This window comes from Lacerta agilis, chromosome 5 (assembly GCF_009819535.1).
Source record: "Lacerta agilis isolate rLacAgi1 chromosome 5, rLacAgi1.pri, whole genome shotgun sequence".
In the NCBI taxonomy this organism is placed as follows: domain Eukaryota; kingdom Metazoa; phylum Chordata; class Lepidosauria; order Squamata; family Lacertidae; genus Lacerta; species Lacerta agilis.
Window position 1 is genome coordinate 81,932,940 of NC_046316.1, and position 18,186 is coordinate 81,951,125.

The following is an 18,186-nucleotide window of genomic DNA, read 5'->3' on the forward strand; positions in this document are numbered from 1 at the left end:
GCTGGATCTCTCAGCGGCCTTTGACACCATCGACCATAACATCCTTCTAGACAGGCTAGAGGGGTTGGGAGCTGGAGGCACTGTTATACAGTGGTTCCGCTCCTTCCTCCTGGGCCGTGTTCAGAAAGTGGTGGTGGGGGATGAGTGTTCAGACCCCTGGGCTCTCACTTGTGGGGTGCCTCAGGGTTCTGTCCTCTCCCCCATGCTTTTTAATATCTATATGAAGCCGCTGGGAGAGATCATCAGGGGGTTTGGGCTGGGTGTTCATCAGTATGCGGATGATACCCAGCTCTACCTCTCTTTCAAATCAGAACCAGTGAAGGCCGTGAAGGTCCTGTGTGAGTGCCTGGAGGCGGTTGGAGGATGGATGGCGGCTAACAGATTGAGGTTGAATCCTGACAAGACAGAAGTACTGTTCTTGGGGGACAGGAGGAGGGCAGGTGTGGAGGATTCCCTGGTCCTGAATGGGGTAACTGTGCCCCTGAAGGACCAGGTGCGCAGCCTGGGAGTCATTTTGGACTCACAGCTGTCCATGGAAGCGCAGGTTAATTCTGTATCCAGGGCAGCTGTCTACCAGCTCCACCTGGTACGCAGGCTGAGACCCTACCTGCCCGCGGACTGTCTCACCAAAGTGGTGCATGCTCTGGTTATCTCCCGCTTGGACTACTGCAATGCGCTCTATGTGGGGCTGCCTTTGAAGGTGACCCGGAAACTGCAATTAATCCAAAATGCGGCAGCTAGACTGGTGACTGGGAGTGGCCGCCGAGACCACATAACACCGGTCCTGAGAGATCTGCATTGGCTCCCAGTACGTTTCCGAGCACAATTCAAAGTGTTGGTGCTGACCTTTAAAGCCCTAAACGGCCTCGGTCCTGTATACCTGAAGGAGCGTCTCCACCCCCATCATTCAGCCCGGACACTGAGATCCAGTGCCGAGGGCCTTCTGTCTGTTCCCTCACTGCGAGAAGCAAAACTACAGGGAACCAGGCAGAGGGCCTTCTCGGTAGTGGCGCCCGCCCTGTGGAACGCCCTCCCATCACAGGTCAGGGAAATAAACAACTACCTGACATTCAGAAAAAACCTGAAGGCAGCCCTTTTTAGGGAAGTTTTTAATGTTTGATATTGTTGTATTTGGTTTCTGTTGGAAGCCGCCCAGAGTGGCTGGGGAAATCCAGCCAGATGGGCGGGGTACAAATAATAAATATTATTATTATTATTATTATTTTGAGTTAAAGAGATGGGCGTTTGGAAACGAGGACGGGAAATCTGCAGTGCAGAAAAGCAGGCAGCTGTTTATATCTCCCAGGGGCCTTATTTATATTGTTCCTAAATTTTCTGTCCTCTCCGGTCTCATCAGAGGACCTCAGCTGACACTTTGCCATTACCAGGGTCACTGGTTTCTCCTCTGGTCCCCCTTTTCCTGCTCCCTGCTCCAGCTGCAGGATTAACCCTCTGCCTCTCTCGTTGCCGGACATGCAATGTGAACCCCTGCGGCCGCTGCTCCTGCCCTTGAAGCCAAGCGCTGGGCTTAAGTGCCTTGAAAGGCAGGATACTCCATCTCTCACATGACTGAGCATCCGATTGCCAAACAGCCTGTGATGAGATGAGGCGCTCAGGAGCTCAAGAACTTAACTGCAGCAGATGGTCTGCACTGCGGCTCCTATCTGTCCTATATCAGCTGGTTGGGGGCTGGTCTGGATCTAGACGGTTCCAGGTTCACTAGAGGGGGTGTGATGCTGCTGAAACAGTGAGCCTCTGTTGCTTACTGGAAGGGAGATGAGGAAGCGAGGCGAGGCGGTGCAAACGCGCCAGCGCAGCCAATACGTCTCCCCTGCCTGTGTATTTACACCACCCCTCTCCCTCCAGCTAAGCAGCAGCAATGCATCTGCTGGGCAGCTAGCACAGCAATTGCTGAGCAACCTCTGGGAAGCGTCAGAGGCAATGGCATGGGGCTACATATCCCAGCATCCTCCGCAGAAAAATTATGATATTAATGTCTTATTTCTGCAGCGTGGCGAGGTCTCTTCCAGGTGTTAATTGCTTCATTTTGGCAGCAGGGGTGCTGGGAGATGTCGTCCCCAGCCCCTTCCCCATACGGAAACAGCAACTTAAAGTGTCCATCACAGCCTTTCTGCTGTTGCAATCCCATACCCTAAATGTTCCTATTTTTTATCTGAGGAATGTTGGAGGGTACTCTAGTCCCGACCTGCCAGCAAGCCACCTTGAGATTTTCCTGGGCACACCCCATCTCCCAAACTGCGTCTCAGAATCAAACTACAAGAAAGAAGATTCCACCTAAACATTAGGAAGAACTTCCTGACAGTAAGAGCTGTTCGTCAGTGGAATTTGCTGCCAAGGAGTGTGGTGGAGTCTCCTTCTTTGGAGGTCTTTAAGCAGAGGCTTGACAGCCATCTGTCAGGAATGCTTTGATGGTGTTTCCTGCTTGGCAGGGGGTTGGACTGGATGGCCCTTGTGGTCTCTTCCAACTCTATGATTCTATGAGAAGACCTGTTCACCCCACCCCATAAGTGCAAGCTGCCATGCTCGGTGTCTTATTGATGAGCCAGGATCAGATCTCTTTCTGCTGTCGGGCGCGACAAGGGTTAAAGCAACCGCATTTCACCACCCAGCCTGTGTAGCGAATGCCACTGAATTGAGTTAACTCACATCGCAACCCGACACCAAGATGCCAGGGCAAAGGTCAACATTGGGCTCTCTGGAGCATGTTAGTGACCTGGTGCTGTCTCGGCTTGCAGGGGGAAATCAACACAGTAATGAAGGTTTTGCACTCCACTTGACCTCTTGCTGAAGCCCTTGCTCAAGCTATCTGGAGTGATGGACTCAAAGGGGTGGCATCTGAGTGCATCTGCTCCACCTTTTCCAGCTCAGGGTGCAAGATGAGTTGCTCCAAAGCCCATCTTTATGCTCCAGAGGGTCAACAATGTGCTTGCATTGTGGTGGCTGAGGCAAGAGAGAAAATTGAGCCACTTACGACAGATTTAATAATATGTTAGCAAAGAAGCGAGACACTTTCACGGGGCCTTGCGATGTGCCCTGCTTATGAGTGTTTGGAGGCTAAACTACATGAAATGCATTTTGCTACAGCTCGACATGCACATGCTTTCGTTTTTTTTAGATCTTACTCAATAAAAAAAATTGAGGGGGCCCAAACAGTCTCAGCCTCCTGGAGGCGGCACCTGGGACATGGACCCATTGTTTGCCATCACCAGTTCCCAGGCTCCTGTTGCTTCCTACCTCCCTTCTCAGTTGGCCTGTGATCTTACCCTCCAACGTTTCTCTGATGAATGTAGCCATGTCCAGTGCTATTTTTCTAGAAAAGGAGGTGCCAGAACTCACCATGAACACCTCCCTTGTTCTCTTCAAATGGCCATGGTGCCCAACAGAGAGGTGCTGTAACTGAGTTCCAATTTGTTCCAGCGAAAATAAAGCCCTGGAGATGTCCTATTCCGTACCCTCCAACATTTCTCTGATTAAAATAGAGATGTGCTAAGGAAATTCAGGGCATTCCAGGATCAAATCAGATTCTACACCTGTGTGTTCTCGTTCCGCTGAGTTTTTATAGGTCAGATTTTCCGAGCTCAGGAAAAAAGGAAGCTGAGGAGAGGGCAAAATGAGAAGGGGATGTTTTGTTTACAGTGCCATGCAGATGCACTGGAATAGCCTCCTCGCTGATCTATGATTGCCAGAGTTCCCTGGCAAGAAAGGGCTCGGCTGTTAAATCACCCTATACACTGCAGCTCTCTGAGAGAGATATGGGTCTCATAAGCAGTCCCAGCACCTGTAAATAAGGTGAGTTCCTCTGTCTTGATCTTACTCTGTTTCCCAACACCCACTCCATGAGGGCTGGCGAACCTTCACCTGGTTCCATGACGCTCTTGGCCTAATTTCAGGCAAGTGGGGAAAGTCCGGGTGGGAGAGAAAGATGACAAGAGTGGGAAAATTCCGCAACAAGCCAATACAGAGGGAGCAACGGGAAGATGTGGAAAGCTCTCTGAAAGCGATCGATTCAGACTTCTGGCGAGGAGTGGAAAATGGAGTTGGGGTGGAAAGCTGAAATGGATGGAGTGATGGGAAATTATCAGATCAGACCTGTGGCAAAAGTGATCTGTCTCCAGACAGTCTGGTGCGGTGGGGGGTGGGGAGAGAGAAGGAGTGGTGCCCCCACCCCAGAGAGAGATTACCCTTGAGCAGAAAACAGGTTACTTATGCCCCATGCAGTTCTCCAAGGGTGGAAATTATCATCACACTAATATGCAGAGGGGTTGTTGTTGTTGTTCAGTCGTTCAGTCGTGTCCGACTCTTCATGACCCCATGGACCAGAGCACGCCAGGCACGCCTATCCTTCACTGCCTCTCGCAGTTTGGCCAAACTCATGTTAGTAGCTTCGAGAACACTGTCCAACCATCTCATCCTCTGTCGTCCCCTTCTCCTTGTGCCCTCCATCTTTCCCAACATCAGGGTCTTTTCCAGGGAGTCTTCTCTTCTCATGAGGTGGCCAAAGTGAGGGGAAATTACTTTAAAAGACTGACTTGATCATCTCCGAGGAAGTCCAGCACACCCAATGGCTGCAGCGTCTTGCAAATTAATCTGCACAGAGGTGGGTGGGGGGAATGACTGCACAAGTATAGCCCAACAAACTCATCAATCCCTCACCAATACCAGGTTCCCTTTGGAAGGTGCTCTCAGCTTCCACACAAGGCGAGAGGCCGTCAGAATGCGTTGTCAAATGTACCTGCTCTACCGAAGGGTTGCTTTCGAAAAACCAAAATAATGATAGGCCAACAGCATGCAGATGACACTGACCAAAAAGAAGTGTCTGTGAAAAGCAGAGAGTGAACTTTTACAGCTGTGTGTGTACGCACCCTTAGAAACAGGGGGAGGTGCAGTTGGTGGGTGTACCTTCCAAAAGCAGGCTGTTCCCCCTTCTTCTTTTTCACCTGTCAACCACATGCTGCAAGTACAGTTTAATCTAAATATATGGCTCTGACCTTTTCAAGATCACAAGCTGTTGCTGCGCAAAGATCAAAGCTTCTGGAGTTTTGAAGTGGCGGGGAGCATCGTTTCTATTGTTTGTCCAAGCTGACGCACCTCTGTTGTGCACGCCGAGACAGTTCACACACCTACAGCAGCCCCCCCCCCAGGTGAACATCTAACCCTCCGGGGATGCATGCGTGCATCTTTTGTGTGTGGCGGGTGTGTGCGTTGCAGGGTTGCTGCTGAGCAGCTCTTACATCAGGTATGTCCAAAGTCCGGCCAGGGGGCCCAATCCGGCCCATCAGTCAGTTTAATTTGACCCCTGTGGCAGTATATGTCCTGGGGTAAAATCCTGAAAAAAAGGCTCAACAACTTTGGTCAGCCCTCACACATGTTCACTTCATCAAATCTGGCCCTCTTTGAAAAAAGTTTGGGCACCTCTGTCTTACATGGAGGTGTGATCTCTGTAAACATGCGGACTGTCTGGGTACTCTGCAAGCATTTACGTTTGTGAGCTGCCAAAATTGTCATAATGCGTTTTTATTTTAGAGGGCCAAAGATAGAACAGGAATAAGGTGTGATGAGGGTGGTTTGGTTGCAACTGGGGTTGCTATGCCTTTAACTCCAGCAATCAATAAAGAAAAGTTTAGCAGTTTAACAACATATTTCTTTTCAGTGATTGTACTGAGCAGGATGCGAGGGTTTGCCCAGAGAGGCATCTTTTCAATATTTAAAATAAATTATTTTTCTTAATAAGCAGCTAAAGGCAACAGGCATGGTGCTTTCTCAGTTTATCCTCACGACACCCCTGTGAGGTAGACCAGGCTGAGTGTGCGCGACTGGCCCAAGGTCATCCAGCAAACCTCATGAGTGAAGGGATTATCCCCTGATCCTAAGGAGTAAGTGGCTTTGTATATAAGCATTCACACTTCACTCCTATATTCCTTTGCCACATATATTGAATTGACAGAATCGTGACCCGTGTGTGTGTGTGTGTGTGTGTGTGTGTGTGTGTGTGCTTTAGAAAGGATTCAGCAGCATTTGCACCAGCAAATAATGAATTTTACTTAAGGGCTTTGAAGATAATAAGAAAAGTATCCACATGAGGACAATGTGAGGCTACCTCTTTATCCCTTCCAACAAATGTTTGCTGTCCGGGCGGCAAAGCCCACCTGAGCCTTCTGTAAATGTATGTCCCTTTCCATTTAAATTCCATTTGCTTCTACATTGAAGTTTCGGAGCACAACAAGTGCCCCCCCCTGAATATTTTACTACCTAAAAGAGTTCCAAAGGAGAAACAATGTTGTCCACTGCATCGGCAATACACACAAAAATGTGCCTAAGACTCCAATTTAGGTATTTTTTGGGGGTGGGGGTGGGGGACGGGGATTCAATTCATTTCGCATTTAAAGCTGAATCTATGAAATCTGAACTTTCTGAAGCAACGTGGGAATAGAAACACAGACAAATTCGCACTTATCTGAATTTTGTGTTGCAGTTCTCCAACCAAAATGAAAATATTAAATGGCCTAAAATAGCCATTATTCCTCTGGTCTTGTTAGCTAATCTCCATGTCACCAACCTCTCTCCAATGGCTACCAGTCTCTTTTGTCCATTAACAAGCATTCACTTTTGTCCTATGTTGGCGAACGCTGAAACATTAATCCTTGAGGCCAGAGATAGTAATAACCAAAACACAACAACAACACCATCCTTATTAAAGACCCTCATTCAACCTTTTCCCTCTCTGAGACACCTGCTAATGATTTATTATTGACAAACTAGTTCCTGCCTTGACTCAACATCAAACTTTCCTTCAACAGCCCGTCCGTCGCAAGAATTTGTTCATCTGCTCTCATCTTTTGCCTGCAGGGCGATTGAGTTTAAAGTTGAACCACATGAAAGAAAGTAGCATTTATCAGCATTTACGGTGATATATACGCACGCATATATGTCTAATATGTCCCCCCCCAAAATGCAAATTTTTGTGTAGCTTGTCTGATACTTAACTGAGAGCTAAGAACCTAAGAACAATTCTGTATGCGTGCAATGTGGGGAGGTGGGGAGGCGCTGTGGAAATGCACGAAAAAGATAATAATACAATGAAGTCATCAACGCTGGGGGGGGGAGGAAATTCCTTCGCAATGATCAAAGGTTTTTAAGGCTGTCTGCTAATGGCAACACTTTCCTAAAACAAAACAGAAAAATCCCTTTGAAGAAGACAACAGCTGAGTGAAGAAGAAGAAGGCTTCAGTGAATGTGGTTCTTATAATATGCAGCTGCAGCCAGGGAGGGGGGGGGACCAGGGGAGGAGGAAGGGAGAAGCAACAGCAAGCATGGCGTACCCTTGAAATATCAAAGCTTTCGCCGGGCGTTGTGGGTAAGCCTGATCCAATTCTACAGAAAGGTGCTTGCAATTAAGGTGACTTCACTCCACCAGAAATAACCTCTAGTCATAGACTCCGTATGCCAGCTGTTTTAGAGATCAAAAGGAAACACAGCTGAATCATGTCTTGCGCTTTTTGAGATACAAGAAACGGGGGGGGGGACATTTAGATGACCGACTTCAGCTAAGTTTTGCCCATGTCCCTGTTACAGTTGGGAACAGGGGGAGTTTGGGGGGGGGGGAGAGAGAGCACCGTCTGGTAGTTCCAAAAGGACTCTTTGGCATCAGGTCCGGTAGATAAATGTTTATCTTGGCGCTGTGAGATGGACCTGTAATTTTAAGGCCTAACGGCTTCATCATCCAGATCAAGAATTCAGGGCACCATACCACATGGAAACTAAGGGGAAGCTCGTGGCAATTTCGCCCTTTTTGTCTGCTCACCGTAACGTGTGATGCCTTGTCAAGCAGCGACAGCCTTGCTAACCATAAACTCTCTGTGTGCTTTGGGCTCCTTCAAATGACCTGCTTATTGATTATTTTTATAATGATTACATTCGTATCCCACCTTCCCTCCAAGGAGCTCGTGTCTGTGTTCGTGATTCCCCCCCCCCCTCTTTTGTTGTCACAACAACCCTGCGAGGTGGGGTGGCCTACAAAATTGTGACTGGCCCAGGGCCATGCAGTGAGCTTTCTGGTTGTGGGGATTTCAACCCTGGTCTCTCAGGTCCTAGTCCAATTCTCTAACCACTATACTACACTGCTCTACACCACACTGCTTATTGATTATTCATCCTGACTGGCTTCCACAAAGTTTATGTGGGTGTAAGATTATATCCTGTCCTTATTGAGCATTCCTTCTGATTTGTTTACAGGGAGGTTACACCACAAGGAGCCTTCCTCCTGATCTGCTTATAGGGTGTTTGTACATCTTCCCGTTAATCATTTGCTTATTGCACACTGTTCAATGCATTTGCCTATCACTTCCCTAACCACAAAAGGAGGTTTCTTTAAAAAAAGAAAAAGAGAGATTTGTTGCGCTACAGCAGCAGACAGCTTTAATCCACAATAATTGCACAAACCTCAATTTCCCGGTATGCACTTGAATTTCTCTGGTAAAATACTGAAAGTCTGGAGGCACCCGTTCAGTTTTTCAAACCCACAAGACCATTCCTTCTTTGTTCCCCTGGTTCTCTTTCCAAAGCTGATATTGTATACTTCCTCAAAAGCAAAGATTGCCACACTAAATAATACTGAGAACGCTAATAAAACGGCTCCATATTTAGTGGCCATTGGAGACAAATGGTTACAGTCCGCATGTGAGCATTCAGAGGCTACCTCATGTTGGACCCTCCAAGTGTCTCTATTTACAGTCCCGGATTTACAGAAGCAGTCCCAATTTCTGATTTGATCTTTCCCTTAGGATGTCAACTATTTTCATAGCAGAAATGTTGGGATGCCCACATTTTCATCAGAGAAATGTTGGGGTGCCCCTGTTTTCGTCAGAGAAATGTTGGCAGATATGGAAAAGGGATTCAGAATAAGATGGACTGTTATCTGATGCATCGAGCAATTACTCTGTTCGTTCCTTTTGGCAGGGGGTGGACAGACCTCATGCTTGTGGGATGTATTTGGTCTTTTACTGGACTTCGAAGCCCATCAAACGAAGTCCAATGCAACATGGCAACTCCAGGGTTGAGCCATTGACCTCCTGGACTCTCCAGGTAGGGCTGGGAAGAACTTCTCATGAGGTGACATCTACTTGAGGGGTGTGTGTAAATTCTGCTTTGTTTTGATGCAAGGCTTTTCATAGAAACATGACCTCAAAGGAATCTCGTTTTTCTGCAAACCTTTTCAATCTGGGTAGGAAAAGTAAGTTGTTCCGTTTTTGCATATTACCCTCTCTGGCTAAAAGCATAGATAATCAGGGGCGTCGCTGGGGAGGGGCGGTGGGGGCGGGACGCCCCCAGTGACAGGGTGAGCAGCGGCGGGTGGGGGTGACAAGCGGCGGCCCCTCCCGCCACTCCCACGCGCCGCTGCGCCCTCCGTCACCCCAGGAGCAGCAGCACACGGATGGGGTGCTGCCGCCGCTTTTTTTCGGCGGGGGGGGGGTCGACCAGCGAGGGGGGTCACGCTTGTCACCCCCTCCTCGCTGGTCACCCCCCCCGCCGAAAAAACCCGCGGGGGGGCGGGGAAAGCCTGGAAAGGAAGCAGAGCAGGCGTGTTTAAGCACCGCTCTGCTTCTTTTCCAGGCTTTCCGCCCGCTTTTTTTCGGCGGGGGGGGCCCGACCAGCGGGGGGGGGGTCACGCTTCTCACCCCCTCCTCGCTGGTCACCACCCCCTGCCGAAAAAAAGCCTCGGAAAGGGGGAAATCCCCCCTTTCTGCATACACGTGCGTCGTGACGTCATGATGACGTCACGACGCACGCGTCGTGCCCCTCCCCCAGGGGGGTGCCTCTGCGCTGCCGCCGCCCCCAGCAGCGCAGAGGCTAGCGACGCCACTGTAGATAATTAAGATGCACGGGAAGTCATAAATGTAATGAAATATCACTGTCAAATGCCTAAAATTGGAGGAGGTTCCTTGGCAAGCAATCTGCTCAGGATGGGAGAAGCAGATAGGCGGAGAATTATATTTACTTACTTAAGGCTAGCAAAAATATCAGGTTTCACTTGTAAACATGCAGAAATACCTTCAGGTGTTGAAAGGTTCTCACAGAATGATAGTTAAATAAACAGCTTGTAAAAATAATAATAATGCAATAAGCTAGGAATTAAACAGCCTGGGGGTGGTCGGCAGGCCCTTTTCACAAATTCACCACGAAACATTCAGATAAATAGGTTGTTTCTCTTGATTCCAGAGTGGAAAAGGGGTCTTTCCCATTTTAATGAGCCTGCAGGGAAATCAGACAATTATAGTTCATCAAGAACTTGTCAGCATTATTTTCTGCTTTAATTGGCATGTGTTATTATCAGACTATCAGAGAACACATTGCTACTGACAAGAGTTTTCCAGAAATGGCCCCTGGGGTTAAAATAAGCAACACAAATCCTCAAAGCTTAAATTTCCACAGAAATTCCACCATGTTTTGGTCTCCCTCCTAGAGCTACGGTTCAGTCGCTAACCTCTGACATGAAATTCCGATTAAAGAGAAGAAATGTCCAAGGTTTAGCCATGTCTTTTTTTCCTCCTTCCCACCTCTAATTTAAAGAAGATAAACTGAACTAGTCTTGCAGTTTAACTTTATTGTCTTGTTTTCTGTGCATTACGCTTTGGGCTAATTTATAATTATTTGGCATCTACAAATGAGCAACGACCTCTTGTTTTCTTTTCTCTGAGAGAAAAGGTCAATTTATATTAGGTCAACACACTCCTTAACGTACACACTGTGCCTTTAAGGCACATTCGAAACACATTTTCCCCCTCAGAGAATTCTGTGCACTGTAGTTTGCCCCTCACAGAATTACAGTTGCCAGCAGCCCTTAACAAACTACAGTACCCAGAATTCTTTGAGGGGGGAAATGTGCTTTCAATGTGCTTTAAAGTTATAATGTGTACACAGCCCCCAAAATCTGCAAGTCATAAGAGAAGCCATGAAACTCACTGCATAACCTTGGTGTCCACAGTAATCTGTCTCAGGGGGCTCTGTTGAGAGGATAACATGAAGACCCTGTGTGGAAAATAATAATAAATTAGGGCCACTGTGTGAGGTAAAGAACAACAATTGTGCTCCCATGATTTCATCCTGATAAAGATTTGGGAGGCAAGCATGACAGGAATTCTAAAGTCAAAATAATGGTTGGAATACATTATATTAAGTGGGCAATCTATTAATATGTGTATCAAACCATTTCAAAAAGTAAAAACCAGGACACCACAAAACTGAAGACCTAGAAGTTGTTGAGCTTTTTTTAAAATACAAAAATGTCAAAACAACCCACAATTTTTCTATTGACTTGCCAGGACAAAGCGCCACCTTTCGGAAATTCATCAATTCCGCCTTTGATATCCCAGTAATGTCCGGGAAAGGATATTACAGCCTGCCTAGGAATATTTTCACAGAGTCTCAATATTTAGGCTCTTAATTATGTTAGGTTAGCAGAAAACAATGAAAATATTTAGAAAATTTGTTAATTGTCAGTTGATTTTTGTTACTGTACACATATACATCTTGGTCTCTAAGGAGCTACAGGAAGAATTTTTTATTTTTTATTTTGTTTTGACTATGGCAGACCAGACTATGGCTACCCAGGGGTAGCTAACATGGTGCCCTCCAGTGTTATGGACTACAACTCCCATCAGCCCTGGGCAGCTTGGCTAATGGTCATGGGTGATGGAAGCTGTAGTCCACAACATCCTGAGGGCACCATATTGGCTATTCTTAATATAGAGACATGTGCAGATTTATTAAACAGAGTACCGTAGCCTCCGAAATACTTCAGTCTTTTTGCCGTACATTAGGCCAGGGTAAAGGGTAAAGGTAAAGGGACCCCTGACCATTAGGTACTGAATGAAGGTCTGCAGGAGGCCACAATTTGACACGATGGGTTGGTTGTTTCAGTTCATCATCATCATCATCATCATCATATATTACTATTCTCAGCAAAGTTCATCTACACCCTAAGGGTTGATCTATAAATGTGTGGGAGCTGCATGATTGTAAGGATTGCTGCAAACTGGCATGCTGCAGACATGGAGAAAACAATTCCAATTCATTTTTAAACAAAGTTTTATTGTGGTTTACATCTGTTGACCCCCGTTTTAAAAGACACGGTGCTTTTATGTGTTGTTGTTGTTGTTGCCTTCTAAAACACCAGCAAGTTAATGTAAACGATTTGACAACTTACGAGTTGGTACGGATGTGACACTGGAGAGCCATGATCAGATCTGCCAACTTTAAAAATAAGTAATAATAATAAAAGCAGTTGCCACTGTGGGAGACTGAGCTGGATTGGGGCAAAAGTGGTGGTGGGGTTAAATCCTTCCCCTCCCCATGCCATTACCTTGATTGAAACTGTCCTTCCCATCAAGCTGTGAGGAGCTCAAAGGTAGGGCTGATTAGGAGCTTTTGGAGAGGAGTGATTTTGACCAGGAAAATGGCAAAGAAAGTGAGGCTCATAACCCCTCTCCACTCCCCAGTCTTGATCCAATCACCCACCTTCACAACGGTTTAAAGTTTCGTTTAAGGGGGGGGATTGAATCATGGATTTCCCGCAACATGTCCATCATGACCCTCTGGATCTAGCCTAAGATCACCCACCCCCCCACCATGGCTGCTTTGAAGTTCAAAGATTAGCTGAGAAGGGTGGAATTGAATCACAGGTTTAGCTTTGAAGGAGGGAATTTAATCACAGGTGTCCTACATCGTGTCCATTCTGAACCTAAACATTCAGCCAAAAAGTAAGGGAGGGAGGGTAAATAGGTTTACTCGCCACAGATAGTAGGAGGAAAAAATAAACTTATGGCAATATATTCGGGACAAGGGGAAGTAAGGACTTTTTTGGGGGTGGGGGGAGAGAAAGATAAAAACAAGCGTCATGCAAGTTGGTCTGATAATTGTTCTGTTTGTTCATGTTGAACAGTTAAGCTGATTATCTCCAAGTTAAACAAAGGTCCTTGGCATAGCTGTCAACCTTCCCTTTTTTGCGGGAAATTCCCCTATCAGTACTATAGTCTATAGTATAGTATAGTATAGTATAGTATAGTATAGTATAGTATAGTATAGTATAGTATAGACTATAGTACTGATATGGGAATTTCCCACAAAAAAGGGAAGGTTGACAGTTATGGTCCTCGGGTATATGATGTCCATCTTCTTGTTTTCTCTGTCTGTAAGTTTCCTCTGATAGTGTGGTCAGATAGCACTGATCTGAGGGGTCTTGTTGTTGGTAACTGGCTGACTCAAGAGACAATAAAGTGCGCCTCCGGGGGTGAAGTCAAACCACTGTGTTAGCAGCACCAAATTGACCTGGGCAGTGTGTATGGAGGTCCTGGGCTGCACAGATGACAAGACCCCACTCTTGGCCTTGCTAATGCGGTCCAAAGGAAAGAGCGATAGGTTTGGCAGCAGTTTAGCTGCAGGAGATTCCAGAAGGAGGCATACAAGATGACATTAGGGACTGCACTCTGGATTTGTGTAGGGCTTATTCCTTAGCCTTTTCTTCTCCTGAATATATCTTGCAAGGCAGCGGAGGTTTAGGATCGGAGTCTTCCTTCTCTTAGATGAGCTATGTTCCCAGGTTGATGAGCCCCATATGTCCCTCACTTCCCTCTACAGCACGTGCAGAAACCACCTTGTTGACCATTGGACCCACTATTGCTCTCATCCACTCAACCCGCCAGAGCCTGTATTCACCTGCAGGGGAAATCCCTAACTCACCAAGGGTTTGAGACCCATCGGCTGTCCTCACCTGGTTTAGCCAGCCAGTCAAAGCTGTTTCCTGGGTGTGGCCGATGTTGCATGCTGTCACCTTCTAGGAGCCGCAGGTGAGAGCTGAGTGTGGAGCAGGACCAAAGGTGGACAGACTACCTCAGAAGGGGCACAACATGTCCCCATCCAGAGGTACTACCCCTAACAGGTATACAATATGGACACAAATCAATGAGCTGTACATTCATAATGATTCAGGTGCACTACTCAATAAGTGTACAGTTTGGGTACCTGAGCACACGGCAGGTGAGCTGTACAAATCAACAAGTGTAGCCTTTCACACAGAGACTTGTACGTGTATAGAGACAGCTTGAACCTGTGTTTCTGTATAACGTGTGAAGAAGCTCTAGGGAAGCAGCAATTTCACCTGTCAAGTTTTGGCGGCCTAATCCCTTTCACAGTTAGGCTTGCACACAGTCTACATTTGTCATGACCTGTTCATTGAAATTCCTGCATTGCAGGGGGTTGGACTAGATGACACTCAGGATCCCTTCCATCTCTATGATTCTATGGGATTGAAGTATAGTCCTTTGGAGAGCATTATAAATTGCAAGGCTTAGGAAACCAAGCTGATGATGAACAAAAGCCAGAATTGTGACACTACTGGGCGGTTCTGAGATCATATATAATGTTCTTTAGACTGTCTGCCACATCAACAGGATGGAAAATTTCTCTTGCCCTTTCTGTGTAGAATTTGAGGCCAGGGCTTTCAACGGGGAGTTTTTGCTGCATTAAGCACAGACCTCAAGCCAAAGGTTGATGATTTAATAGGACAGAGAGCTGTTTTCCTCGGTTGCTTTACATTCCCCTCCCCTCTTATTGTTTGCAGTGTCAGGTTTTAAAGTGGTTGGATAGTTTATCCAGGAATATAGGAAGCAGCCTTATATTAGGTCAGAGCATTGCTTACAAACAGGGTTCGCTGACTCAGAGTTTTAAATTCCTGCTAATGAAGAACAGAACCAATATTATTCCCTAAGTGCAGTTTAGCTTCTTTGCAACACCCACACTAAAAGCGGACATATCTCTTGAGGTCTTGCGTCCAACACAATCTGTCGCCTGGCTTTCTGGGGTCTTATAGATTGCCGCTTGTTAATAACATAGGAATAGCTTGCTGGATCATGCCAACGGCCCATCTTGTCCAGCATCCTGGTCTCACAAGAGCACTCTTCCCTCCTGTGGTTTCCAGCTATTCGGAAGAATTTCTGGCTCCAACTGTGGAGGTAGAACATACCCATCATGGCTAGAAGCCATTGATAGCCCTCTCCTCAAATTTGTCTGGACCTTTTTTTAAAGCCATCCAAAGTTGATGGTCATCACTGCCTCCCCCGGGAACGAATTCCATCGTTCAACTGCGTTCTGCCGAAATCTTCCAACATTCAGCTTCGTTGGATTGAATTCTGGTGGTATGAGAGAAGGAGAAAAATGTTCCTCTGTCCTCGTTGCACAGAAGCTAAACTGCACTTGGGGGAGGGGAATACCGGTTCTGCCATCACTATTTTTGGCTGGGATTCAATCATTTCGCTCCAAATTCAGGTTGCACAATGGCAGCTGATTAGGGCGTCTTGAACAAACAAACCCAACTTCTGCAAGAGACTGGGTTTTTGTGGTTGTTGTTTTTTTTTGCAATGAGGAGGAAAATACACTGGAAAGCATGGGATGAAACGTGCTAAATGCAACACTGGCTAACCTCCCCATAAACAAATCCAGATGTGAATGCTCACTAAATAGGCAACTTTGCCAGTTGGGATGAATGTTCGGCAAACAGGCTGTCTAGAAGCACTCTGTTTGTTTGTTTGTTTGTTTGTTTGTTTGTTTGTTTGTTTGAAACAGCTCAGGTAGCAGAACTTTGCCACAGAATCATAGAATTGCAGCACTGGAAGGTACCCCAAGGGTCATCCAGTCCAACTCCCTGCAATACAGGAATGGGAAGAAACAATGGGAGCTGCCTTATACTAGGTCAGAGTAGTCATGCATATAGCCTAATATTGTCTACTCTGACTGGCAGTGGTTCTCCAGGGTTTTAGGCAGAGGTCTTTTCCCATTTGTTTTATTTTTATTTTATTTGCAGATTTATAAACTGCCTAAGTTACCGGAATGGTTTGCAATAATAAAAAAAGTAAGATAGAAATGTAAACAATTACAAACCCATGAAACTAAAAGGAAATAAACCCATTTCTACAACGGCATGATTATCATTCCTTTAAAAGACTGGGTCACATCCCTCAGTGATGGGAAACCTATGGCCTTTCAGACATCTCCAAACCCCTCAACTCCAACCAGTGTGGCCAATGTCAGGGATGATGGAGTGCTGCAGGCCCCCCAGCACTATGCTACTTGATATTTTCAGGTACTGAGAGGCGGGAGGACATTTCCAGGTGACCTGTTTATCAAAGCATTCATCCTGATTGCAAGAAGGTTAGACAAAACTGGCTATTCGGCAAGCGCCTTGATTTGTTTGGGGGCAGGGCAGGGATTAGACACCGTTGCATCAAACAATGCTATCCCACAGTGCAATTCCCCTGCCCCAATATCCTTATCTCAAAAAGGCCAATCTTTCCGGGAAGCAGGTTCGTTGCACGAGACCTTTCAATCAACTGTAATTTTGCAACCTGAATTTTCCAGCACGCGATTGAATCCGACTTGAAAAAACAGCAACAGCCTGGAAGTGCCCTGAGCCTGGGACTGTCTGTATGCAAGGCCTTTAGCTAAAGTTGCTCCAGTCCCCACACAAGGGGAGAGGGTTGTGTGGAATACTGGTGGGTGTTACCAAAAATGTCTTAAAATGGATAGTCACATTACAGAGCTCCTTCAGGGTGGTCCCCAGGCCTAGAAATTTTGGGCCATATTCTTAGAATCATAGAGTTGGAAGGGACCCCAAGGGTCATCTAATCCAACCCGCTGCAATGCAGGAATCTCAGCTAGAGCATCCATGACAGATGGACATCCAACCTCTGCTTACAAACCTCCAAGAAAGGAGAGTCCACCACCTCTTGTGGAAGACTGTTCGACTGTTGAACAAGCTCTTACTGTCAGAAGGTTCTTCCTGATGTTTAGTCAGAATCTCCTTTCTTGTAACTTGAAGCCATTGGTTACAAGAGCAGGAGAAAACAAGTGCATTCCATCTTCCATGTGCCAGCCCTTCAGATATTTGAAGATGGCTATCATATCTCCGCTCAGTCTCCTTGTTTTCCAGACTAAATGTATCCAGTTCCTTCAACCGTTCCTCGTAAGGCTTGGTTTCCAGAGCCTTCAACTTAGCATCACTCAGAGTTGTTGTTGTTCAGTCGTTCAGTCGTGTCCGACTCTTCGTGACCCCATGGACCAGAGTACGCCAGGCACGCCTATCCTTCACTGCCTCTCGCAGTTTGGCCAAACTCATGTTAGTAGCTTCAAGAACACTGTCCAACCATCTCATCCTCTGTCGTCCCCTTCTCCTTGTGCCCTCCATCTTTCCCAACATCAGGGTCTTTTCTAGGGATTCTTCTCTTCTCATGAGGTGGCCAAAGTACTGGAGCCTCAACTTCAGGATCTGTCCTTCTAGTGAGTACTCAGGGCTGATTTCTTTGAGAATGGATAGGTTTGATCTTCTTGCAGTCCACGGGACTCTCAAGAGTCTCCTCCAGCACCATAATTCAAAAGCATCAATTCTACGGCGATCAGCCTTCTTTATGGTCCAGCTCTCACTTCCGTACATTACTACTGGGAAAACCATAGCTTTAACTATACGGACTTTTGTCGGCAAGGTGATGTCTTTGCTTTTTAAGATGCTGTCTAGGGTTGTCATTGCTTTTCTCCCAAGAAGCAGGCGTCTTCTGATTTCGTGACTGCTGTCACCATCTGCAGTGATCATGGAACCCAAGAAAGTGAAATCTCTCACTGCCTCCATTTCTTCCCCTTCTATTTGCCAGGAGGTGATGGGACCAGTGGCCATGATCTTAGTTTTTTGATGTTGAGCTTCAGACCATATTTTGCGCTCTCTTCTTTCACCCTCATTAAAAGGTTCTTCCATTCTTCCTCACTTTCTGCCATCAAGGTAGTATCATCAGCATATCTGAGGTTGTTGATATTTTTTCCGGCAATCTTAATTCCGGTTGGGGATTCATCCAGTCCAGCCTTTCGCATGATGTATTCTGCATATAAGTTAAATAAGCAGGGAGACAATATACAGCCTTGTCGTACTCCTTTCCCAATTTTGAACCAATCAGTTGTTCCATATCCAGTTCTAACTGTAGCTTCTTGTCCCACATAGAGATTTCTCAGGAGGCAAATGAGGTGATCCGGCACTCCCATTTCTTTAAGAACTTGCCATAGTTTGCTGTGGTCGACACAGTCAAATGCTTTTGCATAATCAATGAAGCAGAAGTAGATGTTTTTCTGGAA